The sequence below is a fragment of the Bufo bufo genome, chromosome 2 (assembly GCF_905171765.1).
Source record: "Bufo bufo chromosome 2, aBufBuf1.1, whole genome shotgun sequence".
Classification (NCBI taxonomy): domain Eukaryota; kingdom Metazoa; phylum Chordata; class Amphibia; order Anura; family Bufonidae; genus Bufo; species Bufo bufo.
Genome location: NC_053390.1, coordinates 727,356,749 through 727,381,834, shown reverse-complemented (window position 1 = coordinate 727,381,834; position 25,086 = coordinate 727,356,749). Strand labels below are relative to the sequence as shown.

Here is a 25,086-nt window from a genome sequence, read left to right as displayed (position 1 = left end):
TGTTTGAGACATAAATGATAATCAGGATTAAAAGCCAGATAAGGCCAGAAACCAACCTTTTGTGGGTGGGAGGAAACAGCCCCCTGTTCTCCAAGGAACTCACAGTTAATGGTGCCTCACTGGTCCTGTGTGTGAGGTCGCCAAGCAGAGAAACCTGCTCGGTTTAAATAGCCCGCCCTTGAGAGATGGAGCAGGGGGCCGGATATCGCCCCGCCCCTCCCCTTCCATGCCTTAGTTAGGCGTGGGCCTATGGCCAGCTCACGCCTCCTATGGGCGTGCCCGTGATGCTGTGTAGATTTGGCCAGACCCCCTGTCATCTAGTGCTTAGTTGGCGTGGCGTACCGCCCCCGTCCCGTCACGCCCATACGGGGTGTGTCCCAATGGTGAGGGCGGACCTGGAATAGGTAATCCATACAAGCCGGCCGGCGTCCGAGCCTCGCCGATGACGTCACCGGGCGCGCCCGATCACATGGTCGCACTGTTGTGGCGTCCTAGTGCCGGAGCGCCGCCTGATGACGCCGCCCACCACCTCCGATCATGTGACAATTAGGTGTAAGATAACAGTGGGATACCTGTGATGCAAGGTTCAAAATCGTTTTTTTTAAAGAAAAGCAGTTATGCTGCAATCAAAAGGACCCAGTATAGATGTATTGACCCTAATTAGGGAAAAAAGGGCAATTTGCGCAGTATGGGTGCGCGGACCATGAACCAATTTAGTATAGATGATTACAGTGGGGACAACATTTAGGACAGGTATTCGTCCCTAGGGACACGGGTACACATAATATACGCACCAGTGGGGGGGGGAAATAAAGATACTGCAGGCTAAATAAAGCTATTAATGAATACTCTATTATATCGTAGTGAATAGAGTATATATATATGTATAAATTGATGTTCTACATGGGATGGATCAAAGCGGCACTGTAATGGGGGTGGCCACATATCCTCCCCTTAGAATTATTACAGTGCTCAGGATATATATGTCGACCCCATGTCAAATAGTATATGGCTGGCTAGAGAAAGCAGGAATAATCGATATTTTCGTTCAGTCCTGCAGGTGACATGGTGTTAAGCATGTGTATCCATGTCGACTCTTTCTGTCTCAGGATAGTGTCAATATCTCCTCCCCTGATGGAGTGTTTTACTGTTTCCACCATGGAGAAGTTTATAGCTTTCGGGTCTCCTCCATGTTTTAAAACCACATGTCTGGACAAAGGCTTATCCCGCTTATGGCGAATATCGCCAATATGCTCCAGGATCCTCTTTTTGAAGGCTCTACAAGTTTTGCCGATGTATCTAAGGCTGCATTTACATTGGGCCATGTAGACCACGCCTATTGTATTGCAATTTGCAAAGCCACGGGTCGTATACGTATGGGTCTGTTCGGTGTTCGTGAAGGATTGGCCTACTGTTATGAAGGAACAAGCCTTACATTTACCACACCTGTAGGTACCATTTCTCCTATCTGCTAGCCACGTACACGAAGGGGGGGCAGGCTCAAAATGGCTGTGTACCAGTTGATTCCCTATGCTTCGACCTCGCCTAAAGGTAATTGAGGGATGCTCCGGAAGAAGATCAGTCAGGTCAGGGTCGGCTTTAATCAGTGACCAGTATCGTCCGATGATTTGGCGGACTTGATTAGCTTCAGTGTCGTATGTACCTATGATTCTGATCACTTCATCTGATGTTTTCTTTCTCCCTACAGAGTGGATTAATGCTGATCTATCAAGAGATCCAGCATGGCTCCAAGCTTTATAGAGGCAGTCCTCAGAATACCCCCTCTGTTTAAACCGGTGGAATAGAGTACTGGCTTGTTTGTCAAACTCGGTTGGGTCGGAACAGTTCCTGCGGATCCGCAGAAACCGTCCCTTAGGGATACCCTTTTTGAGTGGTTTGGGGTGAAAACTATCCCACCTCAATAAACTGTTTGTTGAGGTGGATTTGCGGAACAAGGTGGTTGTTAGGGTGTTGTTTATGTCCTTGCTAATCTGTAGATCGAGGAAATTGATTGTTCTGGATTGTAGTTCATGGGTAAAAAATAGACCGATGTGATTAATATTCAGGTCCTTCATGAACCCATCAAAGTCTTCCGCAGTACCTGACCAGAATAACAGGATATCATCGATGAACCTCGACCAAGATATTATATGGCGGGTCCATCTCTGCATCCCTTCAGTAAAGACAATGGTGTCCTCCCACCAGCCCAGGAGCAAATTGGCATAGGTGGGCGCGCAGGGGCTCCCCATCGCCGTGCCCCTGAGCTGGTGGTAGAACCGACCATTGAACACAAAGTAGTTATGTTTTAAAGCAAAATCTAAGAGTCTGATGACAAGGTGGTTATGTTCCTTGAGATCGGTGGATCTGGTATCTAGAAAATATTTGATTGCTGCCAAGCCCTTATTGTGTGGAATAGAGGTATAAAGAGCTTCCACATCAATGGAGGCTAGCCACACACCTGGATCCAATGAAATGCCATCTATCCGTTTCAATAGATCATTTGTGTCGCGGAGGTATGAGGGTAGAGACATCACAAATGGGCGCAGGATCTTATCTATATAGGTGCCTACGTGTTCTGTAAGGCCCCCTATCCCAGATACAATTGGACGACCCTTGAGGGGGACCGTACCCTTATGAACCTTGGGGAGACAGTAGAACGTCGCCACCCGGGGGTTAGATACTTCAAGGTAGTCACATTCACGTCGGTCAATGAGTCTCCCCTCAAGGGCCTCCTGTAGGATCTGGGATAGTTCCTTCGCATACAGCTGAGTTGGGTCCAGCTTGAGCAACTCATAGCTGGATCCATCAGATAGGAGCGACATGCACATGTTACAGTATTGTTCACTGGACATAACAACAATGTTCCCCCCTTTGTCCGAAGGTTTGAATATGAGTTGTTTGTTGATGCTAAGATCCCGTAATATTTCCATTTCCCTCTGTGTGTAGTTTTTCATACCGCTCACCTGTGTCGATGTCAGATTCCCCAGATCCCTGGTTACTGATTTAAGAAACAGATCAATGTGAGCCTCACCCAGTGTTTTGGGAGGCATCCTAGTACTCTTATTTCTGAGGCTCGTAAATGGACCCTGGCCCGGAGGACGGTCATTGTCGTCCAATAGATCCACTAGGGCATCATAGCCCATAAGGTCACTTGGATCAAGTCCAAGTTCGATGCTCCTCTTTTTGTCGGAGGCGCAAAATAGCTTGCGCCACCGTAGTTTTCTCACAAATAAGTGGAGATCCTTTACCCAATCGAAAAGACAGAAGCGGGTGGTTGGCACAAAAGACAGTCCTTTATTTAATAATTTCAGTTCAACCTCTGATAGATTAATCCCGGATAGATTAAGAATCACAGGTTGACCCTCTGGTAAGGTCAGTATTTCTTCACGGGTTGGGGCTGTGTTTGCGTACGGTCTCTCAGGATATAGGTGTTGGGTGGGGGTGGGCCTAAAAAAGAAGAAGAATTGTTTACAACTGGTAAGGTACCAGATGAAGAGGCAGTATCCGATAAGGTGGTCCCACTTGGGGCCATCATTAACCTGTTTGTTGGTTCTGGGTTGAAAGTGGTGTCTGTTCTTGCAGTTTGGCGGGAGGGGGCCTGTATTCCCCATGATGCCCCAGACCTTTGGCCTGTGGGTGGGTAGCCTCTTGTCTGAGGTCTCTGATTATATTGTCCTCTCCCTCTGCCTCGGCCCCTGCCTCTCCAGTTACCCCGGCGCCTAGAGTATTGATGTTGTTGGGATTGGTGATAATCCAAATCTGAGCTTTCAGCCTCAGAGGCCGAGCCCTCACTGGCGGAGGCTTTCTCAGTAGACTGCGCTACAAGATACGCTGTCTTATTTCTAAAGTCCGACAAGTCCTTAATGAATTGTCGGTGCTTACATTCAACTAAGTTGGACTTGAACCTCTCAACATTAGTTTGTAGCTCAACTTCTTTCTTTGAGAACTCTGGGTGGTCTCTGAATCCCAGAGCTATCTCCACCCAGGTGTTCAGTGATCTCCCAACCGTCTCCAAATTAACCCGCTCCTGATCCAGCAACAATCGCATAAGCCGTAGAGAGCTCTCTATTATTTCGCTTTCCCACCTGGTCAAAAATTCTGGGGTACAAATGCGTGGTGCGGGTTTTAGAAAGATTCGTAGGCCTCTAGGTATGATCGAATTCCTGATATAATTATCCAAGGACTGGACCTCCCACCAGGATTTATGATACTCCTTGTGGATTTCATAGAGGTCCTTGAAAGTAGTTTTAATCGATGGAGTAACAGTATTTGTGCCAGTCAGCTCTTTCTCTGAAAAAATTTCATTAGCTTCTAGGAGCCATTTATTGGTGTCCAATTGTGTGCTAAGGAAGCCAGCCATATCACTGCGTGAGACAAGCTCACGGATAGGTAACAAAAGAATTAAATTAAAGTAATCACAGCTAAGACGATATCCCGTCAGAGGGAATAATAACCACAGGTGGTATATAATCCAGTTAATGTAATTACAGGGAACGACCTGTTTAAAACGTAGCCTTTAATCTAATTTAGATATAAAATAACAAAACTCCCACAGACATACATAGAAAAAGAACAAAAAGAAGATATATCCTTGATGACATGGAAGATAATACTTGTAATCGTCCAAACATACGGGTCAGAGATGTACGGAGTGGACAGAGATGGAGTATAATCTGTCCCTATTCCTGGCCCTGGGCTAAGTAGCCCTGCCTATGAACGGAATAGCCGCCCTGATAAAGGACGATCCCGTGTTCTGGAACCTTCTTGTGAACCTGGTTAGGCCCTGTGACCCTAGTGGATCCCTACTTTGGGGCCTGCTCTAGGTACACAAAACAAAAACAAAGTATAGATAAACAGTATAGAAAGCAACAAACCAGCCAAACTCCTGGATGCTCGGTGGTGTGGGTGGAAAGCTGCCAATGATAAATATGTCATAAAGGATGCACAGGCAAATAGGAATTATAAAAACAGAAATCAGAGTAAACTCACTTTTGTGAAAATTATGCAACTTTTATGGTATGTCCTCATGGGACTGATGGCCAGACAAAAAGTCTTGCACAATTGGCATTTATGCTGCAATGCGGCCAGATTCCATAGTAGTCAATGGGGCACAGAGGAGCAGAGCTCTATCCAGCTATGTCAGATACAGTGAACTCCGACAGGTTGTTCTTTTGCAGAAACAACCTGCCGGATTTAAAAATGCAAATGTAAAAGTAGTCTTTACAGGTATGTCTTGTCCAGAGCTAATTTGTCGAATTCCATTACTTCTTGATGTGTTTAAGACCATCAGTTGTGTTGTGCAGAAGTAGGCTTGGCACACAGTCCCATAAACTGCCCGATTCTGCTACGGTTCTTATCCACATCATGGACTTAACTAAGCAAACAAAGTCCATTATTACTTTACGACATGAAGGTCAGTTAATCCGGGAAAACTTCCTAAACGCTGAAGGTATCCCCAAGTGCAGTCATGAAAACCATCAAACCCTATGAAAAAACTGGCTGTCATGAGGACTCCCTTTACGGGTCCATTCACACGTCCGCAACTGTTTTGCAGTTTGCAAATTGCGGATACGAAAACAAGGACACCGTCCATGTGCATTCCGCATTATGTGGACCACACATGGCCGGCACTATGATATTAATGCCTTTTCTTGTCCGTGGCTGCGGAAAAGAATAGGACATGCTCTATTTTTTTGCGGAGCCGCGGAACGGAAGTGCAGATGCGGACAGCACACGGTGTGCTGTCCGCATCTTTTGCGGCCCCATTGAAAATGAATGGGTCCGCACCAGTTCCGCAAAATTGCGGAACGGATGCGGACATGTGAATGGACCCTATGCCTGTATTAGACTTAGCGATCATATAGGCGATTGTCGGGAGGGAAGCGTTTCTTCCTGGCAATCGCCTGCTCAATAGCGCGGAGACTGCTGCTATTATATGCAGCGATCTCCTCCACAGCATGGGGAGGAGTGATTGCTATGCCTTCGCTCATCACCATGCTATCTAGTTGTTTGCCGGCAGCAGATTGTGATTAGACAGCACAATCTGAGTTGCGATCTTTTAGCATGCTGAATGATCATGATTGCCTGATGAACAAGTGGGTAATTGGCGGCAGTATTACTATGAACGTCCGTTAGCAATCATCTGGCAGAAAATCTCCCAGTGCATTACCTCCTTTACCTGTGATACAGAGGACAAGTTAATTAGAATTACCTCTGGTGAGAGACAACAAATCAAAGAGGTTCTCCGATCATATCCTCTAATTAGCCCATGGTACTAGCCTGTGAGGGAAGATGTTTCACATAGTACTTTCTCTTCCGAGCTCCTCCGATGAAGCCATGTCCGCTGTGCTCGCTTACACTTAGGGCTCTTTCACCCAGGTACCGACCATATGTGGTTGCATCTTATCCCGTTCAGTAGCACGGACTTCAATGCAGCTGAACAGGCAAAAAAGGGGCCACATCCGGACCTGGGCGCAATGGAGAAGATGGCCTCGGGGAAGCGAGGGAGGAAGCTGCTGTGTGAGCAGATAATATTTGAATGTATCCGTACGGTGGTTCCCCAAAATAAATTTTACTGGTGGGCCTTAGGTACCCCAGTCCGACACTGACTGTTGGTGATTTATTCACTACTATAGCATTCTGCAGTGACATGCCATCCCATATGTTTTGAACTTAGTGGGAAGATCATTCGTTTCTCAACAGGACAAAGACCCCAAACACATCTCCAGCCTATGTAAAGGCTATTTGACCAAGAAGGAGAGTGATGGACTGCTGCGTCAGATGACATGGCCTTTACAGTCACCCGATAGGCAACTAACTCAGCTGACTTAGAGAATGCAAGAGTATGCAAAGCTGTCATCTAAGTAAAAGGGGGCTAGTTTGAAGAGTCTAAATATAAAATATATTCAGTTTTAACACTTTTTTACTATTTAATTCCATATGTGTTCCTTCATAGTTTTCATGTCTTGAATATAATCTACAATGTAGAAAAAACTAAAGAAACCAAACATACCAGGCCCACATAATAAGTAAATCAGCAGTGTAAAGTACACTGTTGTAATGCTTGATTATTACCACAATATATTCTAGTAACCACGGTACAGGCTCAAAAAGACCATAAACAACCTACACAAGAAAACAAGCCCACAAAGTACCCATTAAATGAGGTAAATCTTTATTAGAATATACAATTAACTAAAAATGAATATAATCACATAATATAAGGAGAGGAGGCAGAAATGACGCCATCCATGACCCACGCAGAATACATGGGGTTATGCAGTGAAACAGTTAATGGCAAAGACGCTGGCTCTGCTTCCATAGCAAACAACTACACATAGGTCACAACCAGAGCACTTGTATTCAATATCAAATAACAAAACATAATAAGAGTATTTGTAACTCACCCATGAAAATACATGGGGTTGGGAATGGCGGTACTCTGACATGCGTTTCGGCATGCCTTCGTCCAGGGGTAACGCCATCACTGTGAATCCGCCTAATAAACCATTCTCAGTAATCCAAAAAGGTTCCCCATTAGTAGTTAGAGTATATTCATGTGAATTCATCATGACGGTGCATGCCTGTGCTCACTTTTTTGTTATGTAGTGCGGCCTGAGAAGTTCCCTGGGTAGAGCATATGACCGGAGGCGCCCACGTGACATCTTCCGGCCTTGCGTCTTTACGCCATGCTCTGCATATCACGTGATTATGTTACGTGGTTGCATGTATGCCGGTGTGACGCCAGGATAGGAAGACAGGGAGCCTGGGCATGCACCCGTCATGTAGCCACTTATGCCCACGTTAATATACTCTACTAATGAGAAACCTTTTTTTAATTAGCGAGAAGGGGTTTATTAGGCTGATTCACAGTGATGCCGTTATCTCAAGACGAAGGCACGCCGAAACCCGTGTTGGGGTACCGCCATCCCCAACCACATGTATTTTCATGGGTGAGTTACAAATACTCTTATTATCTATTGTTATTTGATATTGAATACAAGTGCTCTGTTTGTGACCTATGTGTAGTTGTATGCTATGGAAGCAGAGCCAGCGTCTTTGCCATTAACGGTTTTACTGCATAACCCCATGTATTCTGCGTGGGTCATGGATGGCGTCATTTTTGCCACCTCCTTATATTATGTGATTTTATTAATTGTATAGTCTAATAAAGATTTACCTTATGTAAGCATGCAGTGGGTGACATCGTAGATGGTAGGTATGTGTCACTGAGGCTGCTACGCTCAGTGATGTAAATCCCGGAGGTAAGTAGTGACCAGTGGTGGTAGATCACTGAGTTGGTGGTAGCTGGAATTTGGGTCCGGGATTTAGGAGTGACTGAAGAGCTTGGGTGGGAAGGTCAATCCCATACTCCATCTCGGGTGTTACCGCCACACACACAGGTGCGAGGGTGATTTTAAAAAGACACTCTGCCAGAGAGCAGGGTGTGTGGATGGTGGTCTGAGAGGAAGACTACTGAACCAAACCTCTTGGCAGTGAGGATTTGCTGGGAGAAAACTGCAGCTGGTGAGAAGCCTGTATCACTGTGTTTTGTTATTTCATTTGGACTGTTCTGTTATTTGAAGAAAGCAAGCCTGTACTGTACTGTGTGCCTAATAAACCCTGAAAAGAGACTGTTTGACTGGTCCCGTCTCACATATGGTGGAGGATGCGGGCAATTGGTTGCTAGGAGCAATGACATGAAAACCTGTCAGTGGTGAATGTCGTGGGTTAAGGCAGCAGCAGGATTGCAACAAGAATCTGTTGAAATGGAGGAGCTCCTCAAGCAGATGGTGCAGAGCAATCTGCAGCAGCGGCAGGCACTGTAGCAGCAGCAAAGAGCCCATGCAGAGGCTTTACAGGCTCAACGGCAGGCTAATGCGCAGCAACACGAGACTAACTGTCTATTGACTGAGCAAATTGCGGCCCTCAGAGATGCTGTGACAGCACCACAAGTGGTGCATATGGCTGGGCAAGGTTCAGGTGGTGTGCGGAAAACTGTGCAGTCTGCTTTACAGAGAATGACAAATGAGGACGACGTGGAGGCTTTGAACGTATTGCAGACAGAGAGAAACTGCCTGTAGATCAGTGGGCTGAGGTGCTGGCTCCATATTTGACTGGGGAGCCGCAGAAAGCATACTATGACCTGACCTTGCAGGATTCGAGAGACTACCGCAAATTAAAAGCGGAAATACTGGCTCGCATGGGAGTCAGTCCTGCACTCCAGGCCCAGCGGGTACAACAGTGGATCTTTTGCCAAGACAAACCACCGAGGTCACCGAGATGTTTGATCTGTTCCACTTGGCACGGAAGTGGTTGCAACCAGAGTCGTCGTCCCCAGAGCAGATGGTGGAAAAAGTGGTAATGGATCGTTACCTACACTCTCTTCCCGGGCCAGTACAACGCTGGGTTGCCCAGGGAGATCCCCAGAATGCTGACCAGCTGATAAACCTGGTTGAGAGGTACACTGCAGCGGAGAACCTCCTTGCAGGAGCTGAGAAAATAAAAATAACTCCCGGTAACCCCAAGGTTTATGCGGAACCCAGTAAGAGGGGGTTTAAACCCAGGGGAGAGCGGGGACAAGTGCCCGTGGAAACGAAAAAAGAATCACCAGAAACTGGTTCTAGACCTCCACCCCGCCGTCTTGTTTGTTGGAGGTGTCATAACCTGGGGCACATTGCCGCTCACTGTCCCATGACAAATGAACATATGGATTGTGATATGGCACGACGGTGCTCCCTGTTTGCCCATCCCGCCTGCAGTGCCATCCAGTACCAGGCAACCGGGCCTCATATGTGCCAGGTGACTGTCAATGCTAGCCCTGTGACTGCACTACTAGACTCAGGAAGCCTGGTTACACTTGTTAGAGAAAATCTTGTTCCCGTATTGCCGGCACCTGGACAGGGCATGGGGGTGATGTGTGTGCATGGGGATGTTAAGAACTATCCAGTTGCTCAGGTCACCATAGCCACTGAATGTGGGACTGTATTGCATACGGTGGGCATGGTGAAGAACTTATTGCATGCCATGATAATAGGGCGGGATCTTCCGTTGTTTTGGGAACTGTGGGGTAAAATGTCACCCAAACAAGTAAAATTTGCACCTGCTTATGATGTGTCTCATGTTGAGGAAATCACAAACCAGGCTATGCCTAGTGAACCAGCGGAGATAGTTGAGGGATTTCCGCTATCTGTCTTGGTGGGAGACGAGAGTGAGACCGTAGAATCTGAGCAGACCATACCCGTTCTGGATATCCCGCAAGGGAATTTTGGGACGGCCCAGGCGCAAGACCCCACTCTAAAAGGGGCTTTAGCAAATGTGACTGTTCTAAATGGTGTTCCCGAAGAGCCGGGTGCTGACCACAGGTATCCGTATTTTGAAATGCACAATGACCTCTTATATCGGGTTACCAAAGCTCACAATGAGGTGATAGAACAGTTAGTGGTTCCCGGGCCCTATAGAAAAATGGTCCTAGAAATGGCTCATACTCATGTGTTAGGGGGTCACCTAGGTACAGATAAAACCCGCGAACAAATATTTCAGAGGTTCTATTGGCCGGGGTGTTATAAAGAAATAGATGAATACTGCAAATCCTGCCCTACATGCCAATTAAAAGCCCCGCTGTCTCATTTTAAAAGTCCGTTGGTGCCACTTCCTATTATTGAGATACCATTTGAAAGGATCGCCATGGACTTAGTGGGACCATTAGACAAATCAGCTAGGGGACACCAGTATATTCTAGTAGTGCTGGATTATGCTACCCGGGATCCAGAGGCCGTGCCGTTACGAAGCTCCTCCGCTAAAACTATTGCTCGGTAGTTGTTTCATATATGCACGAGAGTGGGACTCCCCAAAGAAATCTTGACTGACCAAGGGACCCCATTTATGTCCAGGGTCATGGTCGAGCTGTGTAAACTACTGAAAATTAAACAGTTAAAAACTTCAGTGTACCATCCCCAAACTGATGGCCTTGTAGAAAGGTTCAATAAAACCTTGAAAGCCATGTTGAAAAAGGCCATTGAGAAAGATGGCAAGGATTGGGATTGTTTGTTGCCATATCTGTTGTTTTCAATCCGGGAAGTTCCTCAAGCTTCTACAGGGTTCTCACCTTTTGAGTTGCTTTATGGTAGACACCCTCGGGGTTTGCTTGATATAGCTAAGGAGACATGGGAGACTGAAGTTACTCCATACAGAAGTGTCATTGATCATGTGGTACAAATGCAAGAGAGAATTGCCAAGGTGATGCCCATAGTGAAGGAACATCTCCAGAGGGCCCAAGAAGCTCAGAGAAGTGTGTACAACCGTTCTGCCAGAATTAGAGAGTTCAAGCCAGGGGATCGGGTATTAATTCTGGTACCTACGGTTGAGAGCAAGTTATTGGCTAAATGGCAGGGACCTTTTGAGGTAATGGAAAAAGTTGGGGAAGTAAATTATAGAGTCCATCAGCCAGGGAAAAGGAAACCAGTGCAGGTCTATCATGTAAACTTAATGAAACCTTGGAGAGAACGGGAGTCCTTGTCAGCTACGCTCTTATCTCCCACTGTTTCCGGTCCTGAGTTTGGAAAAGTGACAATTGCTAGTTCCTTATCACGTCCCCAAAGACAGGAAACTAAAGAGTTGTTGCAACGTAATACGGACATATTCTCTAGCTTACCAGGTTGCATTAATGTGGTGGAACATGATGTCATCACTGAACCCCACATAAGGGTTAAAGTAAAACCGTATCGCATCCCAGAAGCCCGTAGACAAGCAGTCTCAGAAGAGGTTCAGAGGATGTTACAATTAGGGGTAATTGAAAGGTCCAAAAGTGAATGGTCCAGCCCAATTGTGTTGGTCCCAAAACCAAATGGAAGCTGGCGCTTTTGTAATGACTTTCGGAAACTTAATGAGGTTTCCAAGATGGATGCTTACCCTATGCCTAGGGTGGATGAACTGGTTGAAAGGTTGGGTCCCGCCAGGTATATAACCACATTAGACCTCACCAAAGGGTATTGGCAAATACCATTAGCAAAAGAGGCCCGAGAGAAAACAGCCTTTTCTACGTCAGAGGGATGTTTCCACTATGTGAGGATGCCATTTGGGTTGAAAGGGGCCCCTGCTACATTTCAAAGGGCAATGGATGACATTTTGCTTCCCCACAGGGAATATGCAGCAGCCTACTTAGATGACATTGTTATCTACAGCCTGGATTGGAAAAGCCATTTAAGTAAAGTCCAGGCCGTTCTAGACTCACTCAGAGAAGCAGGGTTTACAGCCAACCCAGAGTAGTGTGCCATAGGTATGGAGCAGGCCAAATACTTGGGTTATGTTGTGGGAAGAGGCATGATTAAACCCCAGGCCAACAAGGTAGAAGCCATACAGAGGTGGCCCCGGCCTCTTACAAAAAAAAACAAGTGCAGGCTTTTTTAGGGATAGTCGGGTATTACCGGCGATTTGTCCCCAACTTTGCCAGTATTGCTGCTCCTTTGTCTGACCTCACGAAAGGGAAAAAGTCAGTTATGGTTCAGTGGTCCCCGGAGGCAGAAAAGGCATTTGTAGAACTAAAGTCCGTTCTTTGTAGGCAACCAGTGCTAATAGCGCCAGATTTCTCCAAGGAATTTATAGTACAGACAGATGCATCAGAGGTGGGACTAGGGGCTGTTATGTCCCAGGAGGTTAACAGAGAAGAGCATCCTGTCATGTATCTAAGTAGGAAACTGAACCCCTGTGAGAGGAATTACTCGATTGTGGAACGGGAATGTCTGGCAATAAAATGGGCCCTAGAGTCCCTAAGGTATTACCTGCTAGGCAGAAAGTTCAGACTCGTCTCAGACCATGCCCCACTGAAGTGGATGAGTCAAAACAAGGGAAATAATGCTAGGGTAACAAGGTGGTTCCTGGCATTACAGGATTTTGATTATGTGGTGGAACACAGGCCAGGTAAATTGCACATCAATGCAGATGCCCTGTCAAGAGTCCATTGTTTGGTTATGGAAGGTGCCAAGCCCCCCGGCTTTAGGCAGAGGGGGGGGGGGATATGTAAGCATGCAGTGGGTGACATCATAGATGGTAGGTATGTGTCACTGAGGCTGCTACGCTCAGTGATGTAAATCCCGGAGGTAAGTAGTGACCAGTGGTGGTAGATCACTGAGTTGGTGGTAGCTGGAATTTGGGTCCGGGATTTAGGAGTGACTGAAGAGCTTGGGTGGGAAGGTCACTCCCATACTCCATCTCGGGTGTTACCGCCACACACACAGGTGCGAGGGTGATTTTAAAAAGATACTCTGCCAGAGAGCAGGGTGTGTGGATGGTGGTCTGAGAGGAAGACTACTGAACCAAACCTCTTGGCAGTGAGGATTTGCTGGGAGAAAACTGCAGCTGGTGAGAAGCCTGTATCACTGTGTTTTGTTATTTCATTTGGACTGTTCTGTTATTTGAAGAAAGCAAGCCTGTACTGTACTGTGTGCCTAATAAACCCTGAAAAGAGACTGTTTGACTGGTCCCGTCTCACACTTATTTAATGGGTACTTTGTGGACTCGTTTTCTTGTGTAGGTTGTTTAATGTAGAAAAAAAAAACATGGAATAAAAACCTAAGTCCAAACTTCTGACTGGTCCTGTACGCTGAGGATTTCATGCTTTGTAATGCAAAGGGACAAATCTGCCTGCAACTCACCCATGGCAGACTTTGCACACCAAAATGTGTCCTGTATCCCCAATCAGTTTATGACGCGTTTTTCACGAGCATGAAAAAAAACAACTGAAGAACGCTCAACATCTCCTACTAATAATCAGTGAAAAATGCATTGCGCCCGGATTGCAGCCGTATGCCTTCCATTTTTCACTCAAGCCCTATTCTTTTCTATGGAGTCAAGGTTGTGGGAAAAACGTATAGTATAGAATATGCTGAACGCAGAGATGATCAGTGAAAAACAATGACCGTGTACACAGATCCACTGAAATGAATGGGTCAGGATTAAGTCCAGATGCTGTCCATTAACAACACGCATCATATCTGGACAGAAAACCCGTTCATGTCAAAAAGACCTTAGTGGTATACTGAAAATATATGCCATACATGTTTGATTCAATTTCTGGAATTTTCACCTACTGCAAACACGGGTGTCCCATTCTTCCCTGTTAGCACTCCAAAATGGAACAGAACATGCATGTGGCTCTCTAATATACGGTAGCAACGTGTTTCACTACTCCCATATACTACAATGATGACATCTGCATGTATGTATGGCCACCTCTCCACCTTATCTACTCCACACAGAGGTCAGGGGACCTTCATTCTGCAGATAGTAACCCATCCCTGGTCCCACCCCAGATGCCACTCCTATTCTCCCTTACATGAAAATACAACAGCAGCCATCAGACAAAGATAAGCATGTCTGCGATTAGATGGTTTGGGGGCCACGCATTGTGGCAATCTGAGCCACGTGTGGCAACACAGGTCACTGCTTTAAATTTAATTTGTGCTTTAATTAAACTTTTGGTATGTTACGGGAACATATCAAAATTTTAGATTGGTGCAGGTCTGAGCGCTGAGACCCCCCAATGATCTCTAGAATCATGGGAGAAAAGCGGATCCTTTGTGCGTTCTCTCTTCTCACTGCGAGACGGACTAAACAGAAAGTGTATGGGCCTGTCCCACTGCCGTCTTGGGCAGCGAGGAGAATGCTAAGCATGTGCTTCTCAATCCTTGTTTTACAGATCAATGGGGGTCTCAGCCCTAAGACCATCACCAATGTAAACTTTTAATATGTCCCTATAACAATAAAAAAAGTTTATTAAGAATGAACACATGACACTTATATATATATATATATATATATATATGAAGGCTGGAAGAAGGCTCTTGTGAGCCGAAACGTCGCAAAGTTGCCAAAGTTATGGGTGAATAAAGTTCCACTTATTTTTCATTTTTATCTGGAGTGCAGTCCTATTTCTCTCAAGCCGTATTGTTGGGGCATTGCACCCGTCTCCTGGTGGTGCTCCCGCTGGATTTTCTTCAATATATATATATATATATTATTAATTTTTTTTTGCTACATTTATTTTACTTACCTAGTACCAAGATATTCTGAACCTCAGTCTGAGGTGGTCTGTCTTCTAGAAAAGACTACTACGCTGTAACTTTTTTATGACTTCTAGGATGCCCACACAACAGGAAAATCTTGTCCCTTGACGGGTAGGTATTGTGAGAAGTGTCATTTTGCTTCTCGATGGGTGGTTTGTCATCATTTAATCATTTGCAATAGTTTACAAACTCTCTAGGCCATACTAATATCAATCTGTAGGTCTGTTTTGTGTCTTCATTTTACAATGAGTGCGACATACCACCACACATTTCCTGCTGTGTGTGACATCTGCTGGATAGAATATTGTTTAACTATTGTCAAAAACGTCTAATAAAGCAAAAATGGACTGGAAGCGACTCAAAGGCTTGAAATAAATTTCCACTCTATGCAAACCTGTGCCAGCGAAAAACTTCGCGGTCCAGATGTTCTCCGTTTTACTGCTGTTGTGTTTAGACATGGTCTTACATTGAGCTATGACAGAACAATTAGCTATTTCATGAGGAAAAAATAAAACAAAGCAGCGATTTTCGAGTCTAGAAGTGGACTCAATTAGCATGTTCCAGTTTTAATTACAGCATTTCCAATATATAAGACTGGGTGGCATTTCTGGGTACAGTTTACAGGGTACAATGTTGTTAAGTCAGCATCAGATTGCAACTAATTTGGGCAACACTGTGGACTTCTGACAAACATACAAAACACGGTCACTGATCTCATGTAGATGGCATCTGTCCACAGCTAAATCTGTAGTCCAACACTACTCCTCCAAAGTGATCACAGGGGAGTTAGAAAAGCTGAACCAGTTGGGTCACTCCGGCACTGGTTACAGCAAAGCTTCCTAACCAAAGTTTTCTGGAACCTGGACAAGAATTACCCAGAATCTACAAACCTCAAAACCTGTTGCCTTCGTAGTAGAGATGGAAAGCTTATTTCAGTCTGCTCAAAGATACTTGCCGAAAACAGGTGTTAACGCAGATAATTGTAGAATGTTAAAAGGGGTTTTCCGACTTTCATATACTAATAACATCCTCAGGATAGGTCATCAGTATCCGATTGCTGAGGGTCCGACAGCCGGGATACCCGGCAATCAGCTCTTGAGGAAACTGCAGTGCTGTGGTGAGTGCTGCTGCCTTCTCACAGCTTACCAAGCACAGCACATTTTATAGCGGCTGTGCTTGGTATGACAGCTCGGCCCCATTCACTTAAATAGGATTGAGCTGTGCTTATGTCATGAGACCAATCACCTGCCTAACTTCAAGAAGGCTGGGGCACTAACAGGAGCAAGTGGAGAGGGAGCGGCAGTTGCAGAGAGCGCTGAGCCTATAGGAGTAACGGCAACTCACCCGTTGGTCCTAGAGGCTCATTTGCATACATTAATACATAATTATTCTCAGCAATGTGGGCACATATGAACACAGATGCCTTCAGCTGCCAAGTGCACATGTAACAGGTCAGCCAGTTTCATAGGTACAAATCTGCTGACAGATGCCCTTCAAGGTGTTTGACTTTTCTTGGTGTTTGCATTGTCTGATCAGTTTTTAGACAGATTTTTAATACACATATATAATAAACTGTAAAGCCCCCAAGTGGCATTACCACTCCTACACCCTGCTTCTGTCTGTATATGCAATAACCATGTCATCTTATGCCTTTAATTCAGGTCCTCCATGTAGTGTGCATTTCTTCCTATGCATTAGTGTTTGTTCATGTAATAACCTGGTTCCCCAGCGGGTGGCAGCATACTTGGCAGTGCTACTCTACAGAGGGTGGAACCTGGCTTTCCAGCTCTCTTAGACTCTCCTTCAAGAAGAAAGTATGATCTAGCTAGAACCAGTTAGTTCCTGTACTCCATGCTGTAGGGAGAAACGCAGACGCTCGTCCCTGTGGGACTGAGCTCTCCCTAAAAGCCAGCCAGGACAAGAAGTTCCTAGGATCACACTGAGAGACAGACTTAGAACAACAGCATCAAGCAGAAAGGAAAGCATTCCTATTTAATATTGATATTGCTGACATAGCAGACCTGAGAGAGTACACTACAGATTCAGCAGAGAGAAGTTTGTTTTGCAGAAGATGTTTGCCTGCCAAAGTCCTGCTAAAACCTGTTGGGAACCAAGACAAGTTCTGTGGATTGTTTGGATTACCGTTTATTACAAGTAAAAGCAATTGTTCAACGTTTAACCAAGTCTGGACTCAACTTTATTTCTACACTATCCAAGTTAACTACCCCTTTTGCACTGCTTCGGACGACCACGTCTTGGATCCAACCGCATCCAGGTAAGGAGCGCCGTGACATGTGCAACACAACATCTTCAGGGATATTGCGGCCACTTCTACACCACCCTGGCAATCCTACACCTGGGTACCAACAATTCACTTAAAGGGAGTCTTGTGCTTCCGTTGCTGGAAGGCAACTGGCGTCACGACTACTTACTCTAACAGAGGGATATATAAACGAAAAAACCTCTTAAAGGGTAAAGAATACCCCAAACGCTGAACCCGTCCGTTGCAGAACTAATAAAGAACATACATTTTTGGCGTTTGGGGACTGGATGCAACAGTGATGTATCTTATACTGGCAATTGCCACTGCACTTTGTGAACAATCTGTGGCAGGAGACTCAAACTGGCAGTGTGAAGAACGGCACTGGAGAAAGGGACTATGACATCTTCTGGTCCCTGGATTATTTACTTCCAGCCAGGGTATGGACATAGCTAGTGTTGAGCGAAGCGAGCTTCGGATGCTTCATCCGAAGTCGCTTGGTTAAAAACTTTGGAACAATACTGTACGGAGATTCTTCTCCGTACAGTATTAGAATGTATGGGCTCCGATGAGCAAAAAGTTAGCAATTCACAAAGTCACGCGTGACTTCATTGAATAACTTTGGTAGTTGATTTTTAAAGTGGAAACCCACTTTAAAACTTGTAAACAAACTCTGCTTTGGTTCCGACATGTACCTTGTAACCAAAGTTCAGTTTAAAGTTTTTAAGTGGTCTTCCACTTTAAAAATCAAATACCAAAGTTATTCAACAAAGTCAAACATGAATTTGTGAATAACTAACTTTGTCTCATCGGAGCCCATACATTCTAATACTGTCTGGAGACGAATCTCCGTACAGTATTATTCCAAAGTTTTGAACGAAGTGACTTCCGAAGCTCGCTTCCCTCAACACTAGACATAGCCAATCAATGACTGAGGTGACCATGTCCCTACCCTGGCTGGAAGTCAACAAGTCAGGGGCGCTAAGTAGTAAAGAATCCTGGAAAACCCATTTAAGGGCACTTTGCTTCCTGTAAACTTTTTTATGAAGGCTGTGTGGTTGGCTCTTTTTAGTCAATGTCCAACCATAAGGCCTCTGGAAATAGTCAGGAGATGGCAGAAGATAAAGTGCCACACAGCTTTGCTAATGCAGCTACCAGTTTGTTCTAGCAACTGGCAGGAAAGGAAAGAGATATGCAGTCAATGTTTAGCAGAATATTGTCAGGTTCACAATGTGCTTTCTTTTTTTAACACATAACCAACAAAATCACAAGTGCAGAAAAAAAGACCCCTCTTGATGTTAGTTTCATTCTCCAGGTCAGTATGATTACAACAATACCACATTTGTAGTTTTTCTTGTATTTTAATACTGAAAAAAATAAAAATATTTGCCATATTTTAACCCCTATAACTTTTTTATATTTAGGTCTTAGGCTACTTTCACATTAGCGTTTTTTGCGGATCCATCATGGATCTGCAAAAACGCTTCCGTTACAATAATACAACCGCTTGCATCCGTCATGAACGGATCCGGTTGTATTATGTCTTCTATAGCCATTGTGCCAGAGAAAAAGGATCCATCCACATTGACTTACATTTTGTGCCAGGACTGATCCGTTTGGCTCCGCTTTGTCAGGCAGACAGCAAAACCCTGCAGGCAGTGTTTTGCTGTCCGCCTCTAGAGCGGAATGGTGACTGATCGGAGGCAAACTGATATTCAACCCATATAATGCCTGGGCCCATCACACAGGTTGTACTTACTCCCAGATGCCGGGAAACAAGTTAAGTACAACCTGTGTGAGGGGCCATGGTATTGGAGAGGGGAATTAAAGGGGTTGGATAACCCCTTTAACGAGCTGTGTATGGGCTTGCGGGATGATCTGTACTTTTAAGTGATTTTGAAGTGTGTGTGACCCTTTGATCACTTTTTATAAATTTTTTGGAGGAGTTAAAGTGACAAAAAATGGTGAACTGGCCATTCAGATTTTTTTTCCCGTTACTCCATTCACCGTATGGGATAAATATTGTTATATTTTAATACTGTAGTAAGGGTGTTATGGTGATGCTTAATTTTTTTTTTAATTGCTCATTTTTATTATTATTTTGGGGAAAGGGGGGTGATTTGAACTTTTATAATTTTTTATATTTAAAATATTTATTTGAACTTTTTTAAGTCATTAGATTGCCAATTGTATTCTGTGATGTGTATTTATCCATCACAGAACACACCATTCACTGTATTCCAATACAGTGCAGTTACCGGCAGGCCTGTATTGGAAGATACCAGTGATCGGTATCGGAGCCTGCTTGAGGTTATGATCTCTCGCTGGCATATAACAGCTTCCCCAATCTCAGCCAGGGAAGGCTGTTACTAGCGCAGGAGCATCTGAGGGATTAAATGTCTGATCAGCCTTACGGCTGATCGCAGACTTTCAACCTGGGCCTCTGTCGTTTGAAACAGCAGAAACCAGGCAGCTATAACGCCCAATGCACTTGCGAGCGGACGCCATCTTTAAAGTGACGACTTCTACCATACAAATACGGCGGAGGTCGCAAAGGGGTTAAAGTGAAACATCAAGGAAAACCAAAAGCTCCCCAGCTATCACACAGGTCAGATGTTAGTTGATGTAAAGCCTGTTTTACACAGGCTGATTGAGCAAGTGATTGTCGGGAGGAAAGCCCTCCCTCCCAGCAATCACCTGCTTGCTAGCGGAGGAGACCACTGCTATTACATGCAGCAATCTCCTCCGCAGCTCGTTTATTGGGCAATGGGTGGCAGTATAACACTGTCAGATGATCGCTAACAAGCGTTCATACAAATGCTCATAAGCGATCATCTGCCAAAAAATTTGCAGGTTTAATACAGCCTTAAGCCTTCATTATGTACATTACTTAAGAAGATAATCCCAACAGCTTTTAAAAGACTGCCCACTCCTTTAATTGACCAGTTGATCACCACAGGTCTTATTGCTGAAACCATTTTCTGATCAGCCATTTTCTGCAGGGGAAAATCTCCTACATAGTTGTGCAATCCCTCCAAATTAGACTTATAACGGTAGCCCCAGGGGACGGGCCTGCTTAGTGTTCACTAATGGAGCTCGAGAGAAAAGGGCGTCCTGATGGGAAAAGCCTTTAGGGGGGATTTATCGAGCCCTGCACTCCAGAATTATGCCTTTAAAAAGTCAAGAAATATGGCCTTTGTGACCTTTAGCATTTTTTCACCGCTCAACTGAGTTTTGAAAAGTGGGCAGGAAAGCGAGCGTGGTTAGTTTCACTCAATATTTATAACTTGAACTTAAAAAAAAAAAAAAAAAGTCACAAGAAAGTCCCACAGTCATTACAGTAGGGAGTTGCAGAAAGCTCTAGTACCATTTCTAAACAAAAGTGTTAGGCCTCATTCACATGAGCGACACGGAATGTTTCAGGATCTGTTCAGGGAAAAACTGATCGTTTTGCTCACAAATTCAATCAGTTTTTTTCTGTGATTATGTTCAGTGTGTGTGTTTTTTCACACGTGAAGAAGAACTGAAGAGTAAGGGCACTTTCACACTTGCGGCAGAGGATTCCGGCAGGCAGTTCCATCGCCGGGAACTGCCTGCCGGATCCGGCAATCCGGACGCAAACGGATGCATTTGTGAGACGGATCCGGAGACGGATCCGTCTCACAAATGCATTGCAATACCGGATCCGTCTTTGCCGGAACACTTGGGGCCGGATCCGGCATTAATGCATTTCAATGGAAATTAATGCCGGATCCGGCATTCCAGCAAGTGTTCAGGATTTTTGGCCGGAGAGAAATCTGCAGCATGCTGCGGTATTTTCTCAGGCCAAAAAACGTAAGAGGGACTGAAATGATGCATCCTGAACGGAATGCTCTCTATTTAGAATACATTAGGATAAGGCCTCATGCACACGACCGTTGTGTGCATCCGTGGCCGTTGTTCCGTTTTCCGTGATTTTCTGCGGACCCATTGACTTTCAATGGGTTAGTTGAAAACTCGGAAAATGCACCGTTGTTCATCCGCGGCCGTGATACGTGTTTCCTGTCCGTCCAAAAAATATGACCTGTCCTATTTTTTGGACGGACAACAGTTCACGGACCCATTCAAGTCAATGGGTCCGTGAAAAAACACGGATGCACACAAGATTAGGATCCGCATCCGTGATCCGTGGCCGTAGGCTACTTTCACACAGACGGATCGCAGATCCGTCTGCATAAAAGCTTTTTCAGAGCTGAGTTTTCACTTTGTGAAAACTCAGATTCGACTGTATATTCTAACACAGAGGCGTTCCCATAGTGATGGGGACGCTTCAAGTTAGAATATGCTAAGAACTGTGTACATGACTGCCCCCTGCTGCCTGGCAGCACCTGATCTCTTACAGGGGGCTGTGATCCGCACAATTAACCCCTCAGGTGCCGCACCTGAGGGGTTAATTGTGCGAATCATAGCCCCCTGTAAGAGATCAGGTGCTGCCAGGCAGGAGGGGGCACACCCCCCTCCCTCCCCAGTTTCAAATTCATTGGTGGCCAGTGTGCCCCCCTCCCTCCCTCCCTCCCCTGTATTACATTCATTGGTGGCCAGTGGGCCCCCCTCCCTCCCCTGTATTACTGTACATTCATTGGTGGCCAGTGGGCCCCCCCTCCCCTGTATTACTGTACATTCATTGGTGGACAGTGGGCCCCCCTCCCTCCCCTGTATTACTGTACATTTATTGGTGGACAGTGGGCCCCCCTCCCTCCCCTGTATTACTGTACATTCATTGGTAGTAGCGTCCTGGTTGCCATGGCTACCGATCGGAGTCCCAGCGATTAAACTGGGACTCCGATCGGAACTCTCCGCTGCCACCAATGATGGGGGGGGATTTTAATTAGGAGGGGGAGGGAGGGGGGCCCACTGGCCACCAATTAATGAACAGTAATACAGGGGAGGGGGGGGGCCCACTGGCCACCAATGAATGTACAGTAATACAGGGGAGGGAGGGGGGGCCGCACTGGCCACCAATAAATGTACAGTAATACAGGGGAGGGAGGGGGGGCCGCACTGGCCACCAATAAATTTAAAACTGGGGAGGGAGGAGGGTGTGCCCCCTCCTGCCTGGCAGCACCTGATCTCTTACAGGGGGCTATGATACGCACAATTAACCCCTCAGGTTAATTGTGCGGATCACAGCCCCCTGTAAGAGATCGGGTGCTGCCAGGCAGCAGGGGGCAGTCATGTACACAGTTCATAGTATATTCTAACTTGAAGCGTCCCCATCACTATGGGAACGCCTCTGTGTTAGAATATAATGTCGGATATGAGTTTTCACGATCTAACTCAAATCCGATGGTATATTCTAACATAGAGGCGTTCCCATGGTGATGGGGACGCTTCAAGTTAAAATATACCATCGGATTGGAGAAAACTCAGATCCGATGGTATAATAGGGACTCCTGACTTTACATTGAAAGTCAATGGGGGACGGATCCGTTTGCACAATTAACCCCTCACAATTAACCCCGCACCATATTGTGTCAACGTCAAACGGATCTGTCCCCATTGACTTGCATTGTAAGTCAGGACGGATCCGTTTGGCTCCGCACGGCCAGGCGGACACCAAAACGACTTTTTCCTTCATGTCCGTGGATCCTCCAAAAATCAACGAAGACCAACGGAAGAAAAAACGGACACGGATCACGGACCTACGGACCCCGTTTTTGCGGTCGTGTGCATGAGGCCTAAAACTGATCCGTTTTTTCCGATATTGAGCCCCAAGGACGGAACTCAATATCGGAAAACAAAAACGCTAGTGTGAAAGTACCCTAACAATCTACATCTCCTAGCCATCATCAGTAAAAAACGCATTGCATCCAGGTGTTTTAAGTTTTTCACACAAGCCCCAGTCACTTCTATGGAGCCATAGCTGCGTAGAAAACGCACATGCTGGGATTTTTGCTGAACGCAGAGATGATCAGTGAATAACAACGCTGATGAGCAAAGACCCACTGACAGGAATGGGTCAGGATTCAGTCCGGATGCTATGTGTTCACTACACGCAACACTTCCGGGCAGAAAACTCACGTGTGTGAAAGAGGCTTTAGATTTTAAGATGAGCTAAGTTTAACAAACATTTGATAAATTTGAAGCAACCAACACAGACTCGAGCACTGAATTCAAATATTGCCTGCATAATAAATTCCCCCTTAGGAGCCGTTCACATGGCGGGTTTAACTGCAGAAATTTAGCCGAAATTCTGCCTCCCATTCATTTCAATGGGAGGCAACACTGAAAATCGTGGAGTGGCGACTTAAAGTGCAGCAAGAAAGGACATGTCTCATCTTGGTGCGGCCTTGGCTTTAAGCCGCCCCTCTGCAATCTTCAGCACCGCCACCCATTGAAATTAATGGGATGTAGAAACCATGCTGCCGCCGGCTAAATTTCAGCGTATGTGTCCGTGCCAAAGTTCCACGGAAAAAGATGTCATTTGAACATGTTTCAAAGTGTCATTATCACGAAGGACAAGGCAAAGTACTGCATTTTCATATGGTAGACATCTGGCTACAATTCAGTAGAAAAGCTGGAACATATTATCATCATGTATTTGAAAGCGCCATTAAAAGGGTTGTCCCCCAAAAAATGTTCAGCAGTTTTCAAACTAGCACCTGGATCTGAATATTTTTGTAACTGCAGGTTACTAAAGATTTTGTATAACCACTGAGTTATTCAGTAAAATGTATCACCTGCTGCTTGTTCTTTTTCTTATTTCTCTGTCCACCTCACTGAGGTGGACACGCATGCTCAGTTCTATCCTCTGAGAGAGAGAACAGCTGAAAGGACAAACCCCCTGAGTTGAAGCTTAAAATAAGTTTAGCAGAGCAATTGGAACAATGAATGGGGAGATCTCTGGATCCATGTGAGGTAATTTCACGGATGAGGTATAGGAGGAAACACCAAACTAACAACCAGGAGGGAAAGGGAAAGCCACTAGGCCTCAACGCTAGTGAAAGTAAAAGGTCACCTCCTAGTAACCCTACTCCTGGCCCTGACTCCTAACCGTATGGGCACCCCTTGAAGGTAGAAATGATCATGCCCTGGAACCTGGGACCCTGGAGACCCCAGAGATCCCTAAGAATATTGTCAGGGCTGAGGCAACCCGTTCCTTCCCCGATGAAGGAACAGGCGACTCCCTGAGGCCTAGTAACAAAAAGCAACGAAGGGAAAATAAAACACAAACAAACGCGACACTTAACTTCTGTAGTGATGAAAGAACAGGAACACCAGAGACGACCTCACACCACCTCTGCCAAACCCAAATGAAGCCGTCTACCACACAGTCAGAAGGGTGGGGCAACACTAAATAGGGTAGAGTAATGAGTACTAAGCTACACCTGAAACAGGGTATGAGGTCACAAACACTGAATAAAATGTAATCAAAGAGGCTGTTAGATTCCTCCAGGCTCCGCCAGTCTCCTTGAACTCCTGACATCTGTCACAGAAAAAAACATGACAGTACCCCCCCCCCACCCCTTCTACGGGTGACCTCTGGGCACCCAGGACCAACCTTATCAGGATGAGCTCTGTGAAAGGCCTTCACAAGACGATAAGCATTAACATCGGTCACGGGATCCCACATCCTCTCCTCTGGTCCGTACCCTTTTCAGTGGACAAGATACTGGAGGGATCTATGGAGAACTCGGGAGTCCACAATCCTATAATTACCGTCCACAATGACAGGAGCGGGAGGCAAGGAGGACGGTTCAACAGGTTCGACACATTTTTGCAACG

At 45.6% G+C, this 25,086-nt stretch overlaps 1 protein-coding gene across 1 annotated transcript in view; it reads right to left on the bottom strand.

The window, feature by feature from the left end:
• Window positions 1-25,086, bottom strand: part of SCFD2 (sec1 family domain containing 2) — a 590,379-nt gene that overhangs the window by 370,341 nt on the left and 194,952 nt on the right. The gene's annotated exons all lie outside the window — the stretch shown is intronic.